The sequence below is a fragment of the Papaver somniferum genome, chromosome 5, assembly GCF_003573695.1.
Source record: "Papaver somniferum cultivar HN1 chromosome 5, ASM357369v1, whole genome shotgun sequence".
Taxonomy (NCBI): Eukaryota; Viridiplantae; Streptophyta; class Magnoliopsida; order Ranunculales; family Papaveraceae; genus Papaver; species Papaver somniferum.
This window is the reverse complement of record NC_039362.1, coordinates 86,147,591-86,167,169: the sequence shown is the minus strand read 5'-3', so window position 1 is coordinate 86,167,169 and position 19,579 is coordinate 86,147,591.

The following is a 19,579-nucleotide window of genomic DNA, read 5'->3' as shown; positions in this document are numbered from 1 at the left end:
GAAAGCATTTTAATTTGATGGACGAGAGCTACTAATACTTTTGTAATCATGAGTGTAGTTCTAGACATACGTACTAATAAACTCTCTAATATGGTATAACCTTAATTTAATAATTAATAAAAGCACTTGATTTGGACATTTTAACTAACTTTCAGACATCTCAACGAGCTCTCAAGCGAAAGGGATGCGGTGGTGATGCATGATTTATCATTATCTAGAAAGTATATTAAAGTGAAGTATAGTTAAATTGAAATGCTAGGTTTATCAACGGGAAATCTCGATAAAAATCTCTATGGAAATAATTTTGTAGGCCCCACTTTCGCTCGTCACCAATCCAAATGTTAAAAGGCTGTCACATACTGTTATAATTCTTGTCGAGACTTTTCACGGAATATACGACGATAAGTATAGCATTTGCGTAGTTAAGTTTGGAAGGTTACCATGGAGTTACCAAATTCCGTATGATTCATGGGTAAATAAACATTTCTATTTATTGTGAAGGCCAAACACATTGATAAGCAATTTCGCTTCGCCATAACTTAATTGTATCAAACTCGATTACTATGATTTTTCGTGTCTCTTAAATATAGAGAAAACTCTTAGCTACATTTTAAAGTTGATCAGATCTCATCATCCTTTAACTAAGAGAAATCACACAGAAATTTTAAAAAAATTATTTTACGAGATATTCAGTTACCGTGCAATATTAATAATGTTGAGTATTCGTTTCTGGCTTTCACTGTTTTATACTAATACTTATCTTTTTCATATTTTTTTTATTTCCCAAAACTCTTTTTTATTTCCTACTTCTCTTTTTTATTTTTTATTTCCCCAAACTATTTTTTATTTCCTATACGGATACTTAGTATCCGTTTTACACTAATTGCACGAAAACACAATTTATGTTTAGTTAAGCTAAGAGTCGCCCCTCACCCATAACGAGGTGGCCTTCATACGCATTTTGCTTAGCTTTAATTAAACTACAGCCAAAGGAAATGCACAACCATTGTGCTTGGTCTTATGAGATAGGCAAATAAGCAATCAGGCACTTCTATCATCCAAAGATGGTAAGTCAAATCCTCTCAATAATTTCTTTTCACAGCCGATTAATTCTAAGAATAATATTATGGTTAACCTTTTTTTGTTTTCTTTTTTTTGCTATAGTTAAGATTTGTAGCCAAATCCAGAATTAGAAGAAGAAAGAGGAAGTAATTTGGTGTTTGATGATATGGCAGCAGGAATCGAGTTTCCTACTACTAGATTTTTGGATCCACCACTCACAAAACAGAAATATTAAAACTAACGGAACCCAGTTTCTTATAATTATTTCTCGGCTACATCATTTTGAACACCTCTGTTGGAACAATTGCATGCTATCAAGGAGCTTATAAAGCCCTTTATTTCTTGGATTGTTGGGGATGGTCAATTTATTGACCCATGGTGTGATAAATGGATTCCCTCTCAAGGTTCTGCCACACCCAACCCTCTTGTTCCTCCTGATCCTAGTATTAAAGTTGCTTATTTCATTGATTCCCAAACCAGAAGTTGGGATGTGTCTAGACTAAATACCCATTTTGATAATGCTTCTGTTCAGAAGATTATCTCCATTCCCTTAAGCCAGCTTTGCACTCCTGATAGGAGGGCTTGGGATCTTTCAAAAAATGGCAAATTTTCCTCTAAATCTGCCTACTTGGGGCTCAGAGGCCTTAGGCCTTCCCCTTGTAAAAATCTTTGGAAGTGCATTTGGAAAGTTAAAGTGCCTTACAGAATTCAGGTCTTTTTATGGAGAGCAGCTAGAAATGCCTTGCCCTCCAGAACCATTCTCCATACTAGAATGCCTATGCATAGTGTGGATTGTCCTAGATGTTCTGATCCTCAGAAAACTATTATGCATGCTTTGGTCACTTGCTCCTTTGCTAGTAGAGTTTGGTTCATTTCTGAGTTCAACATTAATACTCAATTTTTTCAGAATAAATCTTTTTTAGATTGGCTTCTTTTTTCGTTAACTGACCATCAGTCTAAATTGTCTGAGGACAATCAACGTCTCTTTGTGGCTATCTTATGGTCTCTCTGGACCAGCAGAAACAACTTCATTTTCCAAGACATTAGAGAAAATTTCACTGCTGTCTTAGCTAGAGCTATGCTCCTCACTAGGAATTCTAGAAATCCCAGTTTGACCACTTCTTCCACCATACATGTCAGTATTAGTGATAAATGGATGCCTCCTTCTTTTGGTTGGATTAAATGCAATACTGATGGTGCCTTTGATGATTCTATGGAGCTAATGGTGCAGGGTATGTGATGCGTGATTTCTCAAGAAAAGCAACCTTTTGTGCCTCATTAGTCTTTGATGTTCACTCTGTTGATGAAGTTGAAGCAAGGGCCATCTAGGCAGTTCTAAAGAAAGATGTGGAACAAAATCTCTCTCACATCATTGTAGAAAGTGATGCAAAAGCTCTCATCGATCAATTTTCAGCTGGGAATTTCGATGGAGACTCTAGGACGGATGTTATCTTTAAAGACATTCTTTTTTTTTCTTCCAAATTATCTGCTTGTATCTTTAGTTTTCATCCTAGAAGTGGTAATTCTGCTGCTCATGAGCTTTCTCAATGGGCAAAACAAAACAATTCTTCCATGTAGTGGTCTAAACCCCCTGTGTGGATCCTTCCAACAGTTGAGGAGGACCATTAGCCTTTTTGAAGGTCTTTGCTTACCAAAAAAAAAATAAAAAATGCTAGGTTTATCAACGGGAAATCTCGATAAAAATCTCTATGGAAATAATTTCGTAGGCCCCACTTTCACTCGTCACCAATCCAAATGTTAAAAGGTTGCCACAGACTGTTAGAACTCTTGTCGGGATTTTTCACGGGATATACGACGATGGGTGTAGCATTTTCGTAGTTAAGTTTGCAAGGTTACCACGAGGTTACCGAATTTCGTATGATTCATGGGTAAATAAACATTTATATTTATTGTGAAGGCCAAACACATTGATAAGCGATTTCTCTTCGCCATAACTTAATTGTATCGAACTCGATTACTATGGTTTTTTGTATCTCTTAAATATGGAGAAAACTCTTAGCTACATTTTAAAGTTGATCAGATCGCATCATCCTTTAGCTAAGAGAAATCACACAGAAACTTAAAAAAAAATTACTCTATGGAATATTCAATTATCGTGCAATATTAATAGTGTTGAGTATCCGTTTCTGGTTTTCACTGTTTTATACTAATACTTATTTTTTTCATTTTTTTTTTATTTCCCAAAACTCTTTTTTAGTTTTCCTACTTCTCTTTTTCATTTTTTATTTCCTATAGGGATACTTAGTATCCGTTTTACACTATTTGCACGGAAACACAATTTATGTTTGGTTAAGCTAAGAGTTGCCCCTCACCCATAATGAGGTAGCCTTCATACGCATTTTTCTTAGCTTTAATTAAGCTACATCTAAGGGAAATGCACAACCATTGTGCTTGGTCTTATGAGATAGGCAAATAAGCAATCAGGAACTTCTATCATCCAAAGATGGTAAGTCAAATCCTCCCAATAATTTCTTTTCACAGCCGTTAATTCTAAGAACAATATTATGGTCAACTTTTTTTTTTCTTTTTTTGCTATAATTAAGATTTGTAGCCAAATCGAGAACTAGAAGAAGAAAGAGGAAGTAATTTGGTGTTTGATGATATGGCAGCAGAAACCGAGTTTCCTACTACTAGATTTTTGGATCCACCACTCACAAAATAAAAATATTAAAACTAACGGAACCCAGTTTCTTATAATTATTTCTCGGCTACATCATTTTGAAAACATCTGTTGGAACAATTGCTGAATTATGCTTGCACAACAAATAAAAATCAAACACGAAACAATTGTTATGGCTGAGTCGCGGACTAGGTCGCTTTTTTTAAGACGTTTCGCGAATCTTCCCAAGATTGTGCAAGCAGTTCTTCAATTACACGTCGTCCCCAGGATAAAACAGCCGAGATCAATCTCTTACACAATCGCTCTTGCACGTTGAGAGGATGTGAAACTTATATACTTCACTCTTGCTCAGAAAATCTTTAGAAAAACTAAGGATGATCACACACTTGTTTTTCTTTCTCACAAAAATTCATTTTCTAATAAACTCAAGAGACATAATGGAAAACTCTTACGTAGGAAAAAGGCTTCTACAACTCTCCCAATTCTTTACATCAAAAAACTAAAACATTAAAGAACATTGATCTCTTTTTTTTTCCAACCAAAATTCTGATTTATAGTCAAGAGTTTCAAAACATTTAAAATGTTATTAAAAATGTTATCATGGTGGAGTTAACACCATTAAAAACCAGAAATATGTAGCGGTCAAAATTAATGTTAACAAAATTAATTTTTTCATTTAAGAAACTTAAATTCTATTAAAAACTTTTTTTTATTTATTGGGAAATAAATTTATGTTTCAAATATATATTCCCAACAATCCCCCACTTATATTTTAAAAACATTGAGCAAGAACATACAGAGTTGTGCATAAGAAAAGGTGTCTGGCGACTTGAACCTTTACGTAGTGTTAATAAGCTCTCTTAAAATCTGGCCATATAGTGAACATAAGTCTTGAACTCTAGGAGATAAAAAGATTACTTAACACACACGACTATACTAGTGTAAAGTCTAAAGTCAGCACATTACGGCCCTACGCTTGTATCCCAGTTTAATGAATGATCTAGAGAACTGCTCATATTCTCATAGAAAGCGGCCACACTTTCACATTCATATAAGTGAGTTTATCAAGAGTACTCCTGAAAGTACCCCACTCTAAATAGAGATATAAACATCATTAAGAGTTTAAAATTAAAAAAAAAAAAAAATTAAACTCAACCTTTACTCGTTTCAGGATGTCATGCCGTGGGATGAATTCTTCAAAATCATGATTCTCGCATCTCCATATCATCAATGACTTCGTCTAGTCCCTTTGAACCTATTTATAGGTTGGGTATCCATCATAAATGACTCCATCTCAATGGGCATCAACCTCATCCCATAAGATGTATTCACACCTTCTTATTAATCCTTTCGTCAAAGGATTAACAAATACTCTTTTCAGACACTACATAATCCATATTCTCATAGAATCAACTCTTATAGTTGTCGTTACGTTCTCAATTCATGCAATAGCCGTGGTACTATCACATTGGATTAATATGTCTGTTCCTCTATCTATTAGAGGATCGAATCGCTCCATCCCTTATAGGATTCAACTGAAAGGATGTCCAATCAACTTCGCAATATCCTTAAAGGATTGCGGTAACCATTTAGATAGTGTATTTATAGGCGTAAGATGTGTTTTGAAACACCTCATAACCTTCTCAATATTTTACCAATTTTCCATAATAGGATTGGTAAATCTGAATAAAAAACCCCACTATGGAAGCAATATATTACACCCCCACTACAAAAAACACTTATATATATATATAGTCAATCACGTAGCAAAGAAGCATACCGAGCTACCATACTCATGTCTAGTGCAATCACACACAATCTCAAAATCGTTAGCACTAAACCAAATGAGTGAAAACTTGTTTACAGTCAGACTATATATATTTTTGTCTCTTTTAAAAATTATATTTTCATTGAAATGAAAATTGATCCAAAGAAAGAAAAAAATTGTTTCAAAAATATACACCATCTTCACTCAAGTCTTTCATGTCAAATAGCAAACTAAGCATGTTCTCAGTTTCATTTTCATCCTATAAGTTAGAATAAAAAAATCAACAAATCACTTATGCATACAAAACAAAGAGTTTTGTGCATTTCACTTTCATCAATTCTGAAATCATTCGAATGAATCAAGTAAACAATTTTTATTTTATAAATTGTTTTAAAGTTGTTTTTCAGAATATAAATGATAACTTATCTAACTTATATGATTTCTTTTATTGTAGAAACTACACAGTTTTCCATGCTTGGTTTACATAGATTTTCATCCTTAACTTACACAAAAGTATATATTTTTACTTATGCGTATAACAAATCATACGTTGTAGAAACAACATCAACAAAACAAGCATGTAAGTTATTTACCGACATGAATGCAAGAGTCAACAATTTTCTGTTTGCTTGTCTAAAAATAATAGGATCATAAAAACTTTTTGCCAAAGATTTAATAGTTTGAAGAACAAAGTTACTTTCTATAAGAAGTTATTTTCCAACAACAAAATATTCATGACTAAAATTTAGTCTCACTATATATGCTTTTCCAAGGTTCATTCTTAGTGAATTATTTGTCACCTTCATTTTTCTAGTTCCTCTAATTTAAATCAGAGCTGTTAAAATATAGGGTATGGAACCCCCGCTATTTTTGACTCAAACAAGAATTTCAAAACAATATCCAAAAATCCCAAAAATTGTGAAAAACTAATAAACCAACGATCTAAACCCAAAACGTTTTCCACAATATAGAGAAAAATTCAAACAATTTTCTTGAAAGCAACATTGCCTAATATTCACTACTCAAAAAACATATTTGATATCAAGACAAGTTACTCGAAGCATCTTTATAAAATTCTCAAATACTTTATTTCATCCAATACCATTGCAAGTTGCGTAAGATTTGAAAATGTACATGCTTTTATGAGTTAGGTAAGATTATTACATACATGTTACTCAAAAATTCACCAAGTTCATAAGAAAATATAACATGCTCATATTCATCACTAACTCATTGATTTCTTAAAAAACATGACAAAATCTCATATTTCAAATATTCAAAATTCAATTTATGTTATGATAAAATTGTAATATTATATTCAAACATTTTATCCATAACTTATCATTTGTAGCAGTGCAATGATCAAATTCAACAAATTTCTTATCTCACTCTTGTTTATAACAAGATATGAACACCTTGTCGTTAACAAGTTGAACATCTTGGAAACTAGATATATCTTTAACAAGATTGTTCTACCCAAAGTAAACTTTTAGGCTATACCAATATCGAAAGTCCTAGTGATGTGAGTATATCTCAACGCCACTTTCTTTCAAAATGATTAGGTTCAACTTTTGAACCATAACCTATCAAAACAAATATGGTGTAAAACACCAATATATATCAACCTCTCACCTTATCCATAGTCACATTAACTAAGCTTGAAAAGCGTTGTTAATAACATTTGATATCCTTGCAACGCCATGCAAGAATAGCAAATAATCTCATAATCAATATTATGTTCATTTCTTGGTGAGAGTTGATATTCACATTTGTTTTGACTAGGTTTCTAATTATTTCGGTTTTTGGGCTCGTATAAAATTCCATCTCATAATTTCAAAACTTATATGAGTCACATGTTTATTGTCATATACAATAATTCTCAATATCTTGTTTCCCTAAAATTTATTCTAAGATTGACCAATCAACTTATTCAATTTAGAATGTCATTATTTGATCACTGCAATAACTACAAATAATTCATCAAACATACCTCAATTGGTTATAAACCATTGTCCATTCTTTGCGCACCAACAAAGAAATCAGAAACCCCATTGCTCCTCATATCGATTAATCTCCCGCAATTTTTATTTCATTGGAAAATAAAAACTTGCTCAAGTAAGTGAATTTTCACCTGTTACAATCACGTACGTGTGAGCATTTGATACCAAAAAATAAGAAGGTATACACTTACATAATTACTTGAAAATCAACTAATATAATACTCCAAGTTTCTCTTAAGTGTCAAACAAAGATTCAAAGTTATATAGTTATAACATCATATATTTATAACTCTCTATCAAGCATTTTATCAAACATATGTGGTGCACTAGTTTGATTGCTAACAATAATCCTTCTTTTCATTACCAAAACAAGCGTACGAAGTACTAGAATCAAAACATGATCTTTAAAGTAATTTCTTACATCTATAATCTCAAGTATCATGTTTCATATTTTGGACAAACATACACAACGATTTTGAAATCACTAAATCTCTCAAACTAAATATCCATATTGGAAATTTCAAAATGGGTTTTAAATATAAGTTCCTGATCTACATGTTTTGTGTGACACATGTATTTAAATTTTCCACACAAATATTAGGAAAAGCGGATTTAATCATGACTTTTTCTGCCCGTCAGAATTTTTCTATGTAGTTTTCTAAAATACTTTAAAATTATTATCCAGACTCCAAAAATTCTGAAATTTGACATGGATGATTCTCATGATGCCTAATACACTCGGTTAAAATTTCAAGACCCAATTCATTTTATTTAAATAGATGCATATAAAACTCTAACGTTTGTGTATCTTCAATAATATATATATATATATATATATATATATATATATATATATATTTTATGTTGAAAACTCATGAAAAAGATATCAACCATGTTACAATCCTAGTTCACCAATATTAGACATAAAATTCACTCTAGGTATCAGGTTACCTAAAATCTCAAGCATCATGTTCAAACGTTAAAGAAAAATATACTGTTATAACTATATCAAACAAAATAAAACAATGATACTTATCGCGTTTGAGAAATTGTTTTCTTTTGGTATCCATGATAGAATAAAACGTCTAAAAATTGTTGAAACAATTACTGAATTATGCCTGCAAAACAAATAAAAATCAAACACGAAATAATTGTTATGGCTGAGTCGCGGACTAGGTCGCTTTCTTTAAGACGTTTCGCGGCTCTGCCCAAGATTGTGCAAGCAGTTCTTCAATTACGCGTCATCCCCAGGATAAAACAGCCGAGATTAATCTCTTACACAATCCCTCTTGCACGTTGAGAGGGTGTGAAACTTCTATACTTCATTCTTGCTCAGAAACTCTTTAGAAAAACTAAGGATGATCACACACTTGTTTTTCTTTCTCACAAAAATTCATTTTCTAATAAACTCAAGAGACATAATAGAAAACTCTCACGTAAGAAAAAGGCTTCTACAACTTTCCCAATTCTTTACATCAAAAAACTAAAATATTAAAGAACATTCATCTCTCTTTTTTTTGTTTTTCCAACCAAAATTCTGATTTATAGTCAAGAGTTTCAAAACATTTAAAATGTTATTAAAAAATGTTATTATGGTGGAGTTAACACCATTAAAAACCAGAAATATGTAACGGTCAAAATTAATGTTAACAAAATTAATTTTTTCATTTAAGAAACTTAAATGCTATTAAAACTTTCTTTTTATTTATTGGGAAATAAATTTATGTTTTAAATATATATTCCCAACAACCTCTAACACCCACTAACCAAAGGTTGGCTATACTCTATAGTTTAGAGAATTTTCTTCCCATAGTACTTGTTCATACCCATAATCTAGTCCAAGCCAAGGAACCCACGTAGTGCTAAAATAACTCTCTACAAACAAACCGGTTGGATTATCTGAATATTCATATCTTTCAGACATATTTAAATAATAAATAAAGACATTAATAATATTTTAAATGAAATCATCGTTATTTTAGGTTATTCGGAAGTTATTCCAATTTCAGTTTTGTTTTTAATAGTTGTTACATATCAATCAGAGGTTTTTTTTTTTTTTTGTAGCCTTAAAACCATTTCCTGTGATTGTTATAATCGTTATAAATACATCAAGGGTGACTTCTTTCGACATGACGGATTCTTCAATTCTATAGATATCAATGGTTATTAGAATTGATTGTAATAATGTTGCTTTGTACTTATTACTTCCTTTTGGAACAGTTCCATCTTAAAGAATAAGACAGTAAAGAAGATAAATTTCTCAAGTCAAAATTGCGGAATCTTAATTCAAAGACTATCCCTCAAATAATGTCAATTTTTTTTTCTCCGGAGTTCATGTATTTAATACGTTCGATGTATTACAATTAATTAATTTATTATTCCAATACAAGTATTTTATTATATTTTCCAATGATATATGCAATCTTACTAAATCAATGAATCTGAGAGGATCACATCTTCGTTCAAAAAATCAAACCAAATCAAATCCATATGACTAAGTAGGTTAGTGAACGAGGAATGATAATCCCATAAAAAGTTTGACAACCCCCAATAGAAATTTTGATTTATTAATTTGGCTTCTTATTTTTGAGTTCGTGGGTTTGGAACTTCATTGTCTTGTAATTATAGATCATTTTTGTTAGAGCATTGTTCGGTCGAACTCATCAATCGTTTGTATGTCAAATTCGGTTTTCATATTTTAGTTTCAAAACTCGAAGCTGCTTGATTTGATTACTAGAATCAACTTCATTAAGTTAGACTAGGAACATATAAATATTGACAATACGTAACGACATCGAAGAACACATCATCCTTCAGTTCGACGTTAGTAAGTACAACATTGACTTGTCTCATTTCTATCATAGTTCTTTCAAGTTAGTATTAGTTGAAAACATAACATACGAAGTATAATTTGTTTACTTGTCTCTAGTATTGGTGACTTGGCCATTATATTGTGATCAAAGTATCAAGGAAAGATATACTAGTTGTTTTATACAACTTGGGTATATAGAGTTACGAAGTATAGTTTATCTAGGATTCTTAAGTCGGTATTCCACTAATTGGTAACTTGTTATTATTTAGTCTGTTCGAACTTATGGAATGAATTCAACCCTTGTTATCATATTCACAATCTAAGGAAGTAAACTTGCAAAATAATATTTCATAGGCGAAATAGAGCTGGGGACAGATCCTATTTGTAGAATCGATCCCTCACCGATCATGTTCGGAGTTTAATCTGTATTTGTATTTTCGATGTGATCTTAGGGTCTTTACGAATTAAACTTGGAGCAGTTCACATAATGTCAACATAGTGATTTGAACATATGCTAAACTTTTATTACTTAAGTATTTTCCTTAATCCTCAAGGTGAGATCCCGAAATCGAAATATTCTTATATCTTTTAGATATTCAAATTTGTATGTTTTTCGTATCCCAGAGGATTGCATATCTCTTGTTGCTATATTAGTAAAGTATACGTATACACTACGTATGTTAGCTAATGTTAGTTTTCAACTAAGAGTGATTTCGGTATGTTAGTTGGATTACATTGGAATTTTTCAAAAACGAACATACAAGTTTATTGCATATCTTAATGATTTTTGGATTTGGTAATTCCATGTTGTCCAAATAAGCCTTGGTCATAACATTATATATAGTGGAGACTGTATTCTCATAGGCTAATCCCTTGAAACACTTCCTAACCCTTTGCGTGGCTAGCCAACTCGTTGATAGAGTGGATTAATCTAATTGGTGAAATCTCTTGCATTTCCTTCATTTAAAGTCTTCTTTGGGATCAAGAAGTGTTTAGTTGTACCGTTGATGAGAAACAAAATCGTATTTTTATTTTAGTTTTGGATTATTAATTTGATTGAATAACGGTATAATCATCCTTGATTTATCAAACTTTTTTATCCCATGGTCATTTTCTCTGATATAATGTCACTCAAGTTTGTTTGAGGATTGACTATTTCGGATCTATTTGACTCTAGATCTAAAGATAAAAATAGTAATCGTTAACAGATTCCGTTCTGTGTATGATGAATCATTAGTAGGAATCAGGTTGTTTGTGGAGGTGATACTTTAAAAATTGAATATTGAAAACTAGAAGATTTTATTTTTGGTATTTTGATCATTGTGATACTTCGTGCACACTTGATTCTCTGGTATCTAACAAGCAGTTTATCTCGATAAACATCAGCCTTGTGGATATATCAGGCAAACTGGTTAGTTGTTTTTCCTCGTAGAACTGCTTGACTAGAGCTTGCAAGCAACAATAGGTTATTTTTGTAATTTTTTTCTTGGTATTGATCTTTGACCAAAGGAGTTTATAGTTAAAAAATCATTTACACTCAACTTATCTCTGACCATTGTCGTATTTGGGAGGTACACAATGAGGTGGTTACTGGAACAAGTAAACCATTTTACTGTTTCACAGCGGGTGAAGCGAGTTGAAACTGTGGACTCTATACGTGCGTAGAATAAATTGGTTGTAGGTGTTGGGATACTGAAGGAACAGAGTAACTACCGAGTAGTTTACTTGGTCTCAACTATACAATGTTGTGGTAGTCAATTTGAATATAGCTGCTTAATTTTGAGATTATTAAAAACTGGACTAGGTCCCAGGGTTTTTCTGCCTTGAAATTTTCCTCACACAATAAAATATTGTGTGTCGTGTTATTTACCTTACTTCCGCATTATAATTGTTATAATTATAAATAAAGTAAATACACTTGTACGTTAATCCACTTGGTATAAATCCCATAGTTAGTTCGGTTCTAAACATATAACTATATACCAAGCTAACATCTTGTCGAGTAATCTTTTGGCAGTTATCGTTTCTATAATATTACACAAGGTGTGTCTATAGTAGGTTGATACGAAAAGATTATGGTGTGCTTGGTACCCTCGTCATTTCAATTTTGAGGGATGGTCCCTTTTATTATGTGGGCTCCTGATTTATTCTCATCTATGGTAACAAGATAAGAGATTTCCTAGAGACATCAAAAGACTTAACTTTTTGTATTGAAAATGACTCAAATAACTCTCAGAGAATTTAAGCATAATAACCACCATTTGATTTATTATGACCATGTTGTTTTTTCCATCAACAGCCCCCGAATTAACCTTTAAATAATTTTCTACTTTCTATTTTTTTTTTACAATAAATCATATTCAATTGCAACAGAAGATACATAAATTATGGATTATCTTAGAAGTAAGACGATGTAGTGCATCATTTATTTGTGAAAACTTTTGCGGTGAGTCATATGTGGTGCCATGCTACGAATGTTTGTACATAACCTTCACCCCAAGAGAATATTGTTATTAATGGATATGAGCCACGAGTCCATCCATATCAGCACATGGGTAACTATGGCAGAAGGAATACTTATTCTAGCATGATCGATATAGTTATTGTATTATTTATTTTGATTGAAAGGGAAGATAATATTTGTATAAATAAAGATTACGATATCAATAAGTAGTTGAAGAAAAAATGATTATAAGGATCGGTATAGTTACTAATGTTTAGGTTTGCAAAGTTGGGAGTCGTAAATTTATGCCTAACCAGGTTAACCTGGTAAGGGGTCTCCAAGGGATTTAAGTATATTAAGTTATCCTTTACTTTTTCAAATTAATTTATTACCTTTACAATATACAACATCTAACTTACTTTACTACACTTACCTCTGCGGAGAACATCATCCTCAATCGACGATGTTTTGATGATAAACCCCGACAATTATGATGGTGTTTTCATCTGGAAAATAATATCATCCGCAAGAGATAAGGTTTTGATGATAAACCTTGACGATTGTGGTGCATTGTATTTGTTAGGTCGGTCAATGTTACTTGTTCCTAAAGTCTAGCAACCAGGGATCCAAGCATCCTCTTAGAGTTAAGTTAGGATCTATTTTTATTGCAAAAAAAAATAAAAATTGGGCCGACCGAGCGAAGCGAGGGAGGACCTTTATATGACCACTTTTTTATAAATCCTAAGTGATCATCAATTAACAAAAAAGATTGGATTTTGGTGTCCCAAACTATTTTCAATCGACAATGAAAGGACTAAAGAGCCCCTCCATGTTTTCATTTCTCATTAAAACTACTGTAAATACAACACAAAATAAGGGTAATCAAGTAAATTTCGTGGGCAGAAAAAAAGGACACGGAGGTTGGAAATGGTTTAATTGTTTAGGGACAGTTTAGTAAAACCATAGGTAAAGTGACCTAAAGGTTGCGGGTTCGACTCCCGTCAACCTCATTCTTTTTTCATTCTTTTTTTCCCTCCTTCTACTACCTTCTCCTTCATTGTTTTTTCTTCGTAGTCACCAAACTCCAACAGAGAAATTCGTTGTTTCTTCTCCTTCGTGGTTCGATGATGAAAATTGAGAGAAAAGGATCATGTAATGATTGTTGGTAGTGGTATTGATTGAAGGAATCGATTCAAGCTACGGGAAAGGATAAATCAGGTAATTGAAATTAGGGTTTCTTATTGTTTCTTGAATGTATGTGAAATTAGTGATTATTTTGTAGAATTAGTACTGGGGTTTTCGGACGTGAGAACTATGTAGATGAACTGATAGGCGATTGCATAATTATAGTGAAGATTTGGAATTAGAGTGTATGCTATTATTGTGTTCGAGGCATCCTCCACATGGCCGCAAAAGATTTGAGCCGAGAAAATGAGATGTTCTTGCTGGCCAAAGATCGATTGTGGTTGTCTCAAAAGATGATTTGGCAACAAAGGGAGCGGAAATGAATTGGCTGTGAATTTTTTGTCATGAGATTTGATTGAGAACCAGATCAAGAAGATATCATTTTAAATCGAGAATTACAAGGGTTTGTTGTTGATTGGTTAGATTTCAGATGGGTTCATTTGGATTTGAATTTCCTGAAAGTTCGAGTTCAAGGTGGACTGATTTTGTGGCCGAAGTTGAGATGAAATTAGGGTCTCACAGCAGACCTCATGTAGGAGATATCAGTTTAAGCAGAGTTTCGAATATCTGCAGCAGATAATGGGATGGTGTTGCAGTGGTTTGTCAAAACAAGAATCATGGTTGGAGAGCTGTGTGTGTTTGTTGACTGTGAGCTGAGATGGACTGACCAATTGAACTGTTGGTGCTGTGACATGAGTCTGAGATGCGAATGGAAGAAGGAATTGAAGCAAATATGGAAACAAAAATTGAGAGTTTGAGCTGGTGATTGGGATGAATTTCAAGGGGTTGAGATTTGAGAAGAAGGGTCTTGACAGAGTTCTTGTAGAGTGGGGTTGAAATAGTTCTGAATTTGGTAATGAAGGTGGTGGTAGTGACTGGTTAAATCTGGTGGATTTGTGATGATGATTTTCAAGGTTTTCGAAAGATTTTTGTGCTGAGTTGGTTGTAGAGCTGCAGATGAACAACAAATGGGTTCCAGTGATTTTAAGATGGGAATGAGTTTGTTTGTGTTGAGCAGATGGGCTTGATTTGGTACTGAGATCACAATGGAAAAAAGAGTGGCATGGCTGCAGCTGCAATTGGAGCTGTGAAGCAGTTGGTGCCTAAGGAAATCATGAAGATTGTGATGCTTAGAAGTTGCAGGAAGGAAGAAAGGAAAGGTATTACAGATGTTTAGGTCAAGGAGTTATGTGTGTTGAGATGCAGTGGTAGAGTTGATTGCAAATGAGTAAATGGATGAAGTTGTGAGCTGAAATATGTAGTGATTGATACTGGTTGTCTAGGAGAAGCTGGTGATTGCAATAAAGAACCCCAAGGTGCTGCTAATGATTGAATTGGAGCAGATGAAGTAATAGAATGAATGTATAAATGTATGGCAATGAATGTATAGAATGAATGAATTGAATTGCAGTGAAGGAGCAGAAGTAAATGGCCTGTAATTATGTCCGGAAACAGCCAATAACAGGGGATCTAGGCCGGATTTAAATCGGCGAGTTAACTCAGCGAGTTAACTCAGCGATTCAAGTGAGCTGACCAGATAACAACACCGTCAGTATGACCGTTAAAATGACGGCGACTCTGAAATGCCGTTAATTTGTGGAAAATGAAAAAAAAAGGAACGGGTCATAAAATACAGTGAAGGATCTATCACGCAGTGGTGTCGTTTCATCAAGTTCTTCGGTCGGACCTTCCACCGTGGTAACGGTTGTACTAGTATTATATGACAACGAATATATCCGACCTATGTATATAAAAATAACCCATGAGAGAACCTAGTATTGTACACCAAAAATATCTTACTGCATAGGCTTTGTATGTGGTTTTCTTCTTTAAGGTAATATATAAATCGTGTAATCCTTCCCGAGGATTCAACCTCGTTGCTTTTTATTCTTGTGTGGTGTTTGTTCTTTTTGATATTTGGGGTACTATCTTGTAATTGTGCAAATGCTTCTGCGGGTTTTTAACACAATAATTGTTATCTTCTTTAGATTTTTTGGGTATTACTGTTACAGTTGCAGTTAATGTACTTTTTCAGAAGATTGCTTGAGGTAAGTCTGAACTCAAAGGTTTGTTTTTTCTCTATGTCATGGTTTGTGAACAATAGTTGATTCATAACATCTAGATAATGCAGTAGAAATATTGGTGTCGATAAATAAAGATAAAGAAACTAAAAAAGATAAACTTGACTTTCATGGGTGGCAACTCGTGGCAGAAAAGATTATAGGAACAAATAACTTTGGTTTACATATCCAATGGATTTGCTTGTTCATTTTGACCTAGATTAAGCTTTAGAAGATCAGTCGAAAAAGATAACCTACAGGCAGCAGAACAAGATGAATAAATTATGTCTTGGCTCAATTCGAGAGAGTTTAGCAATGGTAATTGAAAAAACTAAAGAATAAATACTTAGTGAAGAACGCCAGTACCTATATCTACATATGTACAAATTACGAGAGTAAGAAACTCTAACACAAAATTTACGTGATACGACCATTATTGTTTACATTTGCACAGGTTAAGGTGTGTTACTACAATTGTTAGATTACAACGAATGCAACGACGATTTCCCAAGAGAGAACCATAGGTCTAGTAGACTAAACCTTATAGAAGAGAGGAATCATCAGTAATGATTGTAAAATAAGATGTAGAAGAGGGATCCTTGACATTTCAGACATGGTCGTCTTATAAACAAGGCAGTCTAGGCGGTTGCTTAGAGCCCCAAATTATTGGGTCCTAATTTTTTTCTGTTAATTGTAATCAATTTGTGACATTTATAAGTGCTAGTAAAATGTCTTCTCGTACCTATTTATCTTACAGACAACTGTAACAGTGTAGCTGTTACTAAATATTGTGTAACAACTATAAGCGTCAATAAATTTTTAGTTTTGAAACCAATAATCAATATTTGGGCCACTTTATGCCAAGTTACGGGCTTAGAGCAACTGCAATGGTGCGATCATACTATAACTAAACTAAAGACTAAAAACTAAAAAAAAATTGGTTATATTCGGGGCTGCACGCTAAAATTTAGTCAAACGTAAATGCAAGTTACGCCAAAATTCAAACGTAACATAAAGCTACGCCCCAATTCAAACGTAACTTAAAGCTACGCCCCAACCCCAATCCAGACGCAACTTAAATCTACGCCCCAATTCAAACGTAATTTAAAGTTGTGCCCCAACTCAAACGTAATTTAAAGTTGCGCCCCGCCATAATTCAAATGTAATTTCAAGTTACGTCCAATTCAAACGTAATTTCAAGTTGCGCCCCAACTCAAACGTAATTTTAATTTCCGCCCGGTACAAGACGTACTTTGAAGTTGTGGTCGACTATAACCAAACTAAAGACCAAATATGGTTTGGTTTTTGGCTTTAATCTAATTTTTAATCTTTACTCTGTTTGACTGTGGTTGATTTCTGGACCAAATATTTGCTTTTGGTCGTCGAGTGTGGTTGCTCTTAGAACCCAAAATCTAACTAAAATAAAAACCGACAGTCTTCGGCCGCGTAGATACGTAAAAACCGACAGTCTTCGACTGTGGTTGCTCGTAGCCTAATCCAAGTTCTCGTTAGATACATAAATTTATCTTTCTATAATCTTAATTTCTAGATCTCACTTTGATTTGGTTATGCATTAAAAAAAATCCAAAACTTTGAGTTTGTCGAGGGCACCCCAAACGTGTAGCTGCTTTAAGATCCAATCAAGTCATTCAATAACATTTGAAAGATAATATCTAGACTTCACAAACATATGGACGAAAAATTCACCCGTAATGATATTTTTGGTCTATAAAATGTGGATTACATCACAAGAGTTTCCCTTAACCTCCCCACATGATATTTACCCGACCGGAGGGTTTGATGTAAATAGATTGGCGCCACGAGTCCATACATATTTGCTTGTTAGTAACTGGGGTGCAAGCAGCATCCACTCTAGTACGAATGCATGATTAGTTATAACAATCCATAGAGACAAAAACTGAAACAAATGACCGCGTATTAACAAAACGAAAATTAACGTTAATAATCTTCCTTTGAATGATTCTTTTACGGTGTTATTTTTTTATTTGATCGGTTACAAAATGGTTTGCCACAAGTCATGTCATGAACTTTCTTCACTTCCATTATTTTTGTATAAGCATTGTTTGCCCAAATTTTTCTTCAATCATTTTGCTATTTTAGTTTGCTTTTGTTGGTTTATGGAGCAATTTATGCATAATGACAATCTTTTGTGTTTCTTGTGAGCTTACCATGGCATATAACTACACGACATTGTAGTACACCAGTACTCTTGCCTAATTTAAAACAACATAATTGGGAGAGATTCTATTATCCTAATTTTTTTAGTTTTTAAAATAAATTATATAACAATTAGCACACCAACTTTTGAGATAAAATCTCAACAAATTCTTAATTTGTCAAAACAAATTCCATGGCATATTCATGATAAACCTCACATTGATTTAAAATTTTAAAAAACGAATGATTTATGATACTCACAACCTAAACTAATAACGTTACACTTCCGAAAAGATTCCATCAAGAAATAAGAAAACCACAATAAATACATAGAACTATTCATGAAGTTTTGTTTATCCTGATGAAAATTTTAATATTGTTCTATTTCTTTTGACGAAAAATATTAAGAAGTCTCAAGTAGGGATCATGCTTAACATCTAACAAAGCATTATGAATAATCAAATCAATAAAAAAAATTAACATTTCCCCGGTAAACAATTAACATACCATCTCCCCTTTTTGTTTTCTAATTAGTACTAAGTAATAATTACACAAAAAATCATTCAAAATCTTTCATGAGCCAAAAAATAATTTCTTTTATTGAACTTTATTTTCCAGGGGCCATCATGTACATATGAGACCTCCATAAGTCGTGTCCATTTAACTATACACGTGCAAGAGAAATAGGTGCCAAAAGGTCCACAACTAATGAATACATTTTAGACCTAGACTTTTAACTTCCATCAGGCAGCAGCATCAACTACCCTAAAAATCATGAAATATTATGCGACAATCCATCAAAATCACTCAATTTATTTCATTCTATCTATCTAACTTTTTGTGAGGACCTACAAAATTATAAATCTTTGAACCCATGCGGCCATACAAATTGAAAGCCTAGCTAGGCTTGTCAATGGCTAACATATGACGAATGCAACCGAAAAATTAGTTAGCCTCCCCCCTCACCCATTTTGGAATTGCATAATTCAATGTCCTAACCATAACTAAAATAGATAATAGATTTCTTTAATGGATAACTCTGTTTGGGTCTCTCATCCAGAGCATTCACCTAAGACAAGGTTGTCAATGGCTATTAGCTTATCGGGAACCTTGCAGAATCAGATACAGTGGTTTAGACATAGACTTAAACCAGCTGATGCAGTACATTTGTGCTCCTTATTGGTCAACAGATAAACGGGTGCCAACTTCTTGGCAACATTGACACCCCATGATTAGGTGGTGGTTGGAGAAGTTGGAAGGTGTTGGATGGTGACCAAACTGAAAGTTTAAGGGTGAGGGTGGCAGAATTAAGTTAACTAATTCTTTTTTCCATTTAGACCCTAGAAAACAAACCTTCAGTTTTCTAATAACGTCTCGAATGGTCTTATGACCGTTCACAACAACCAACTGGGAATTCATAGCGTGATCAA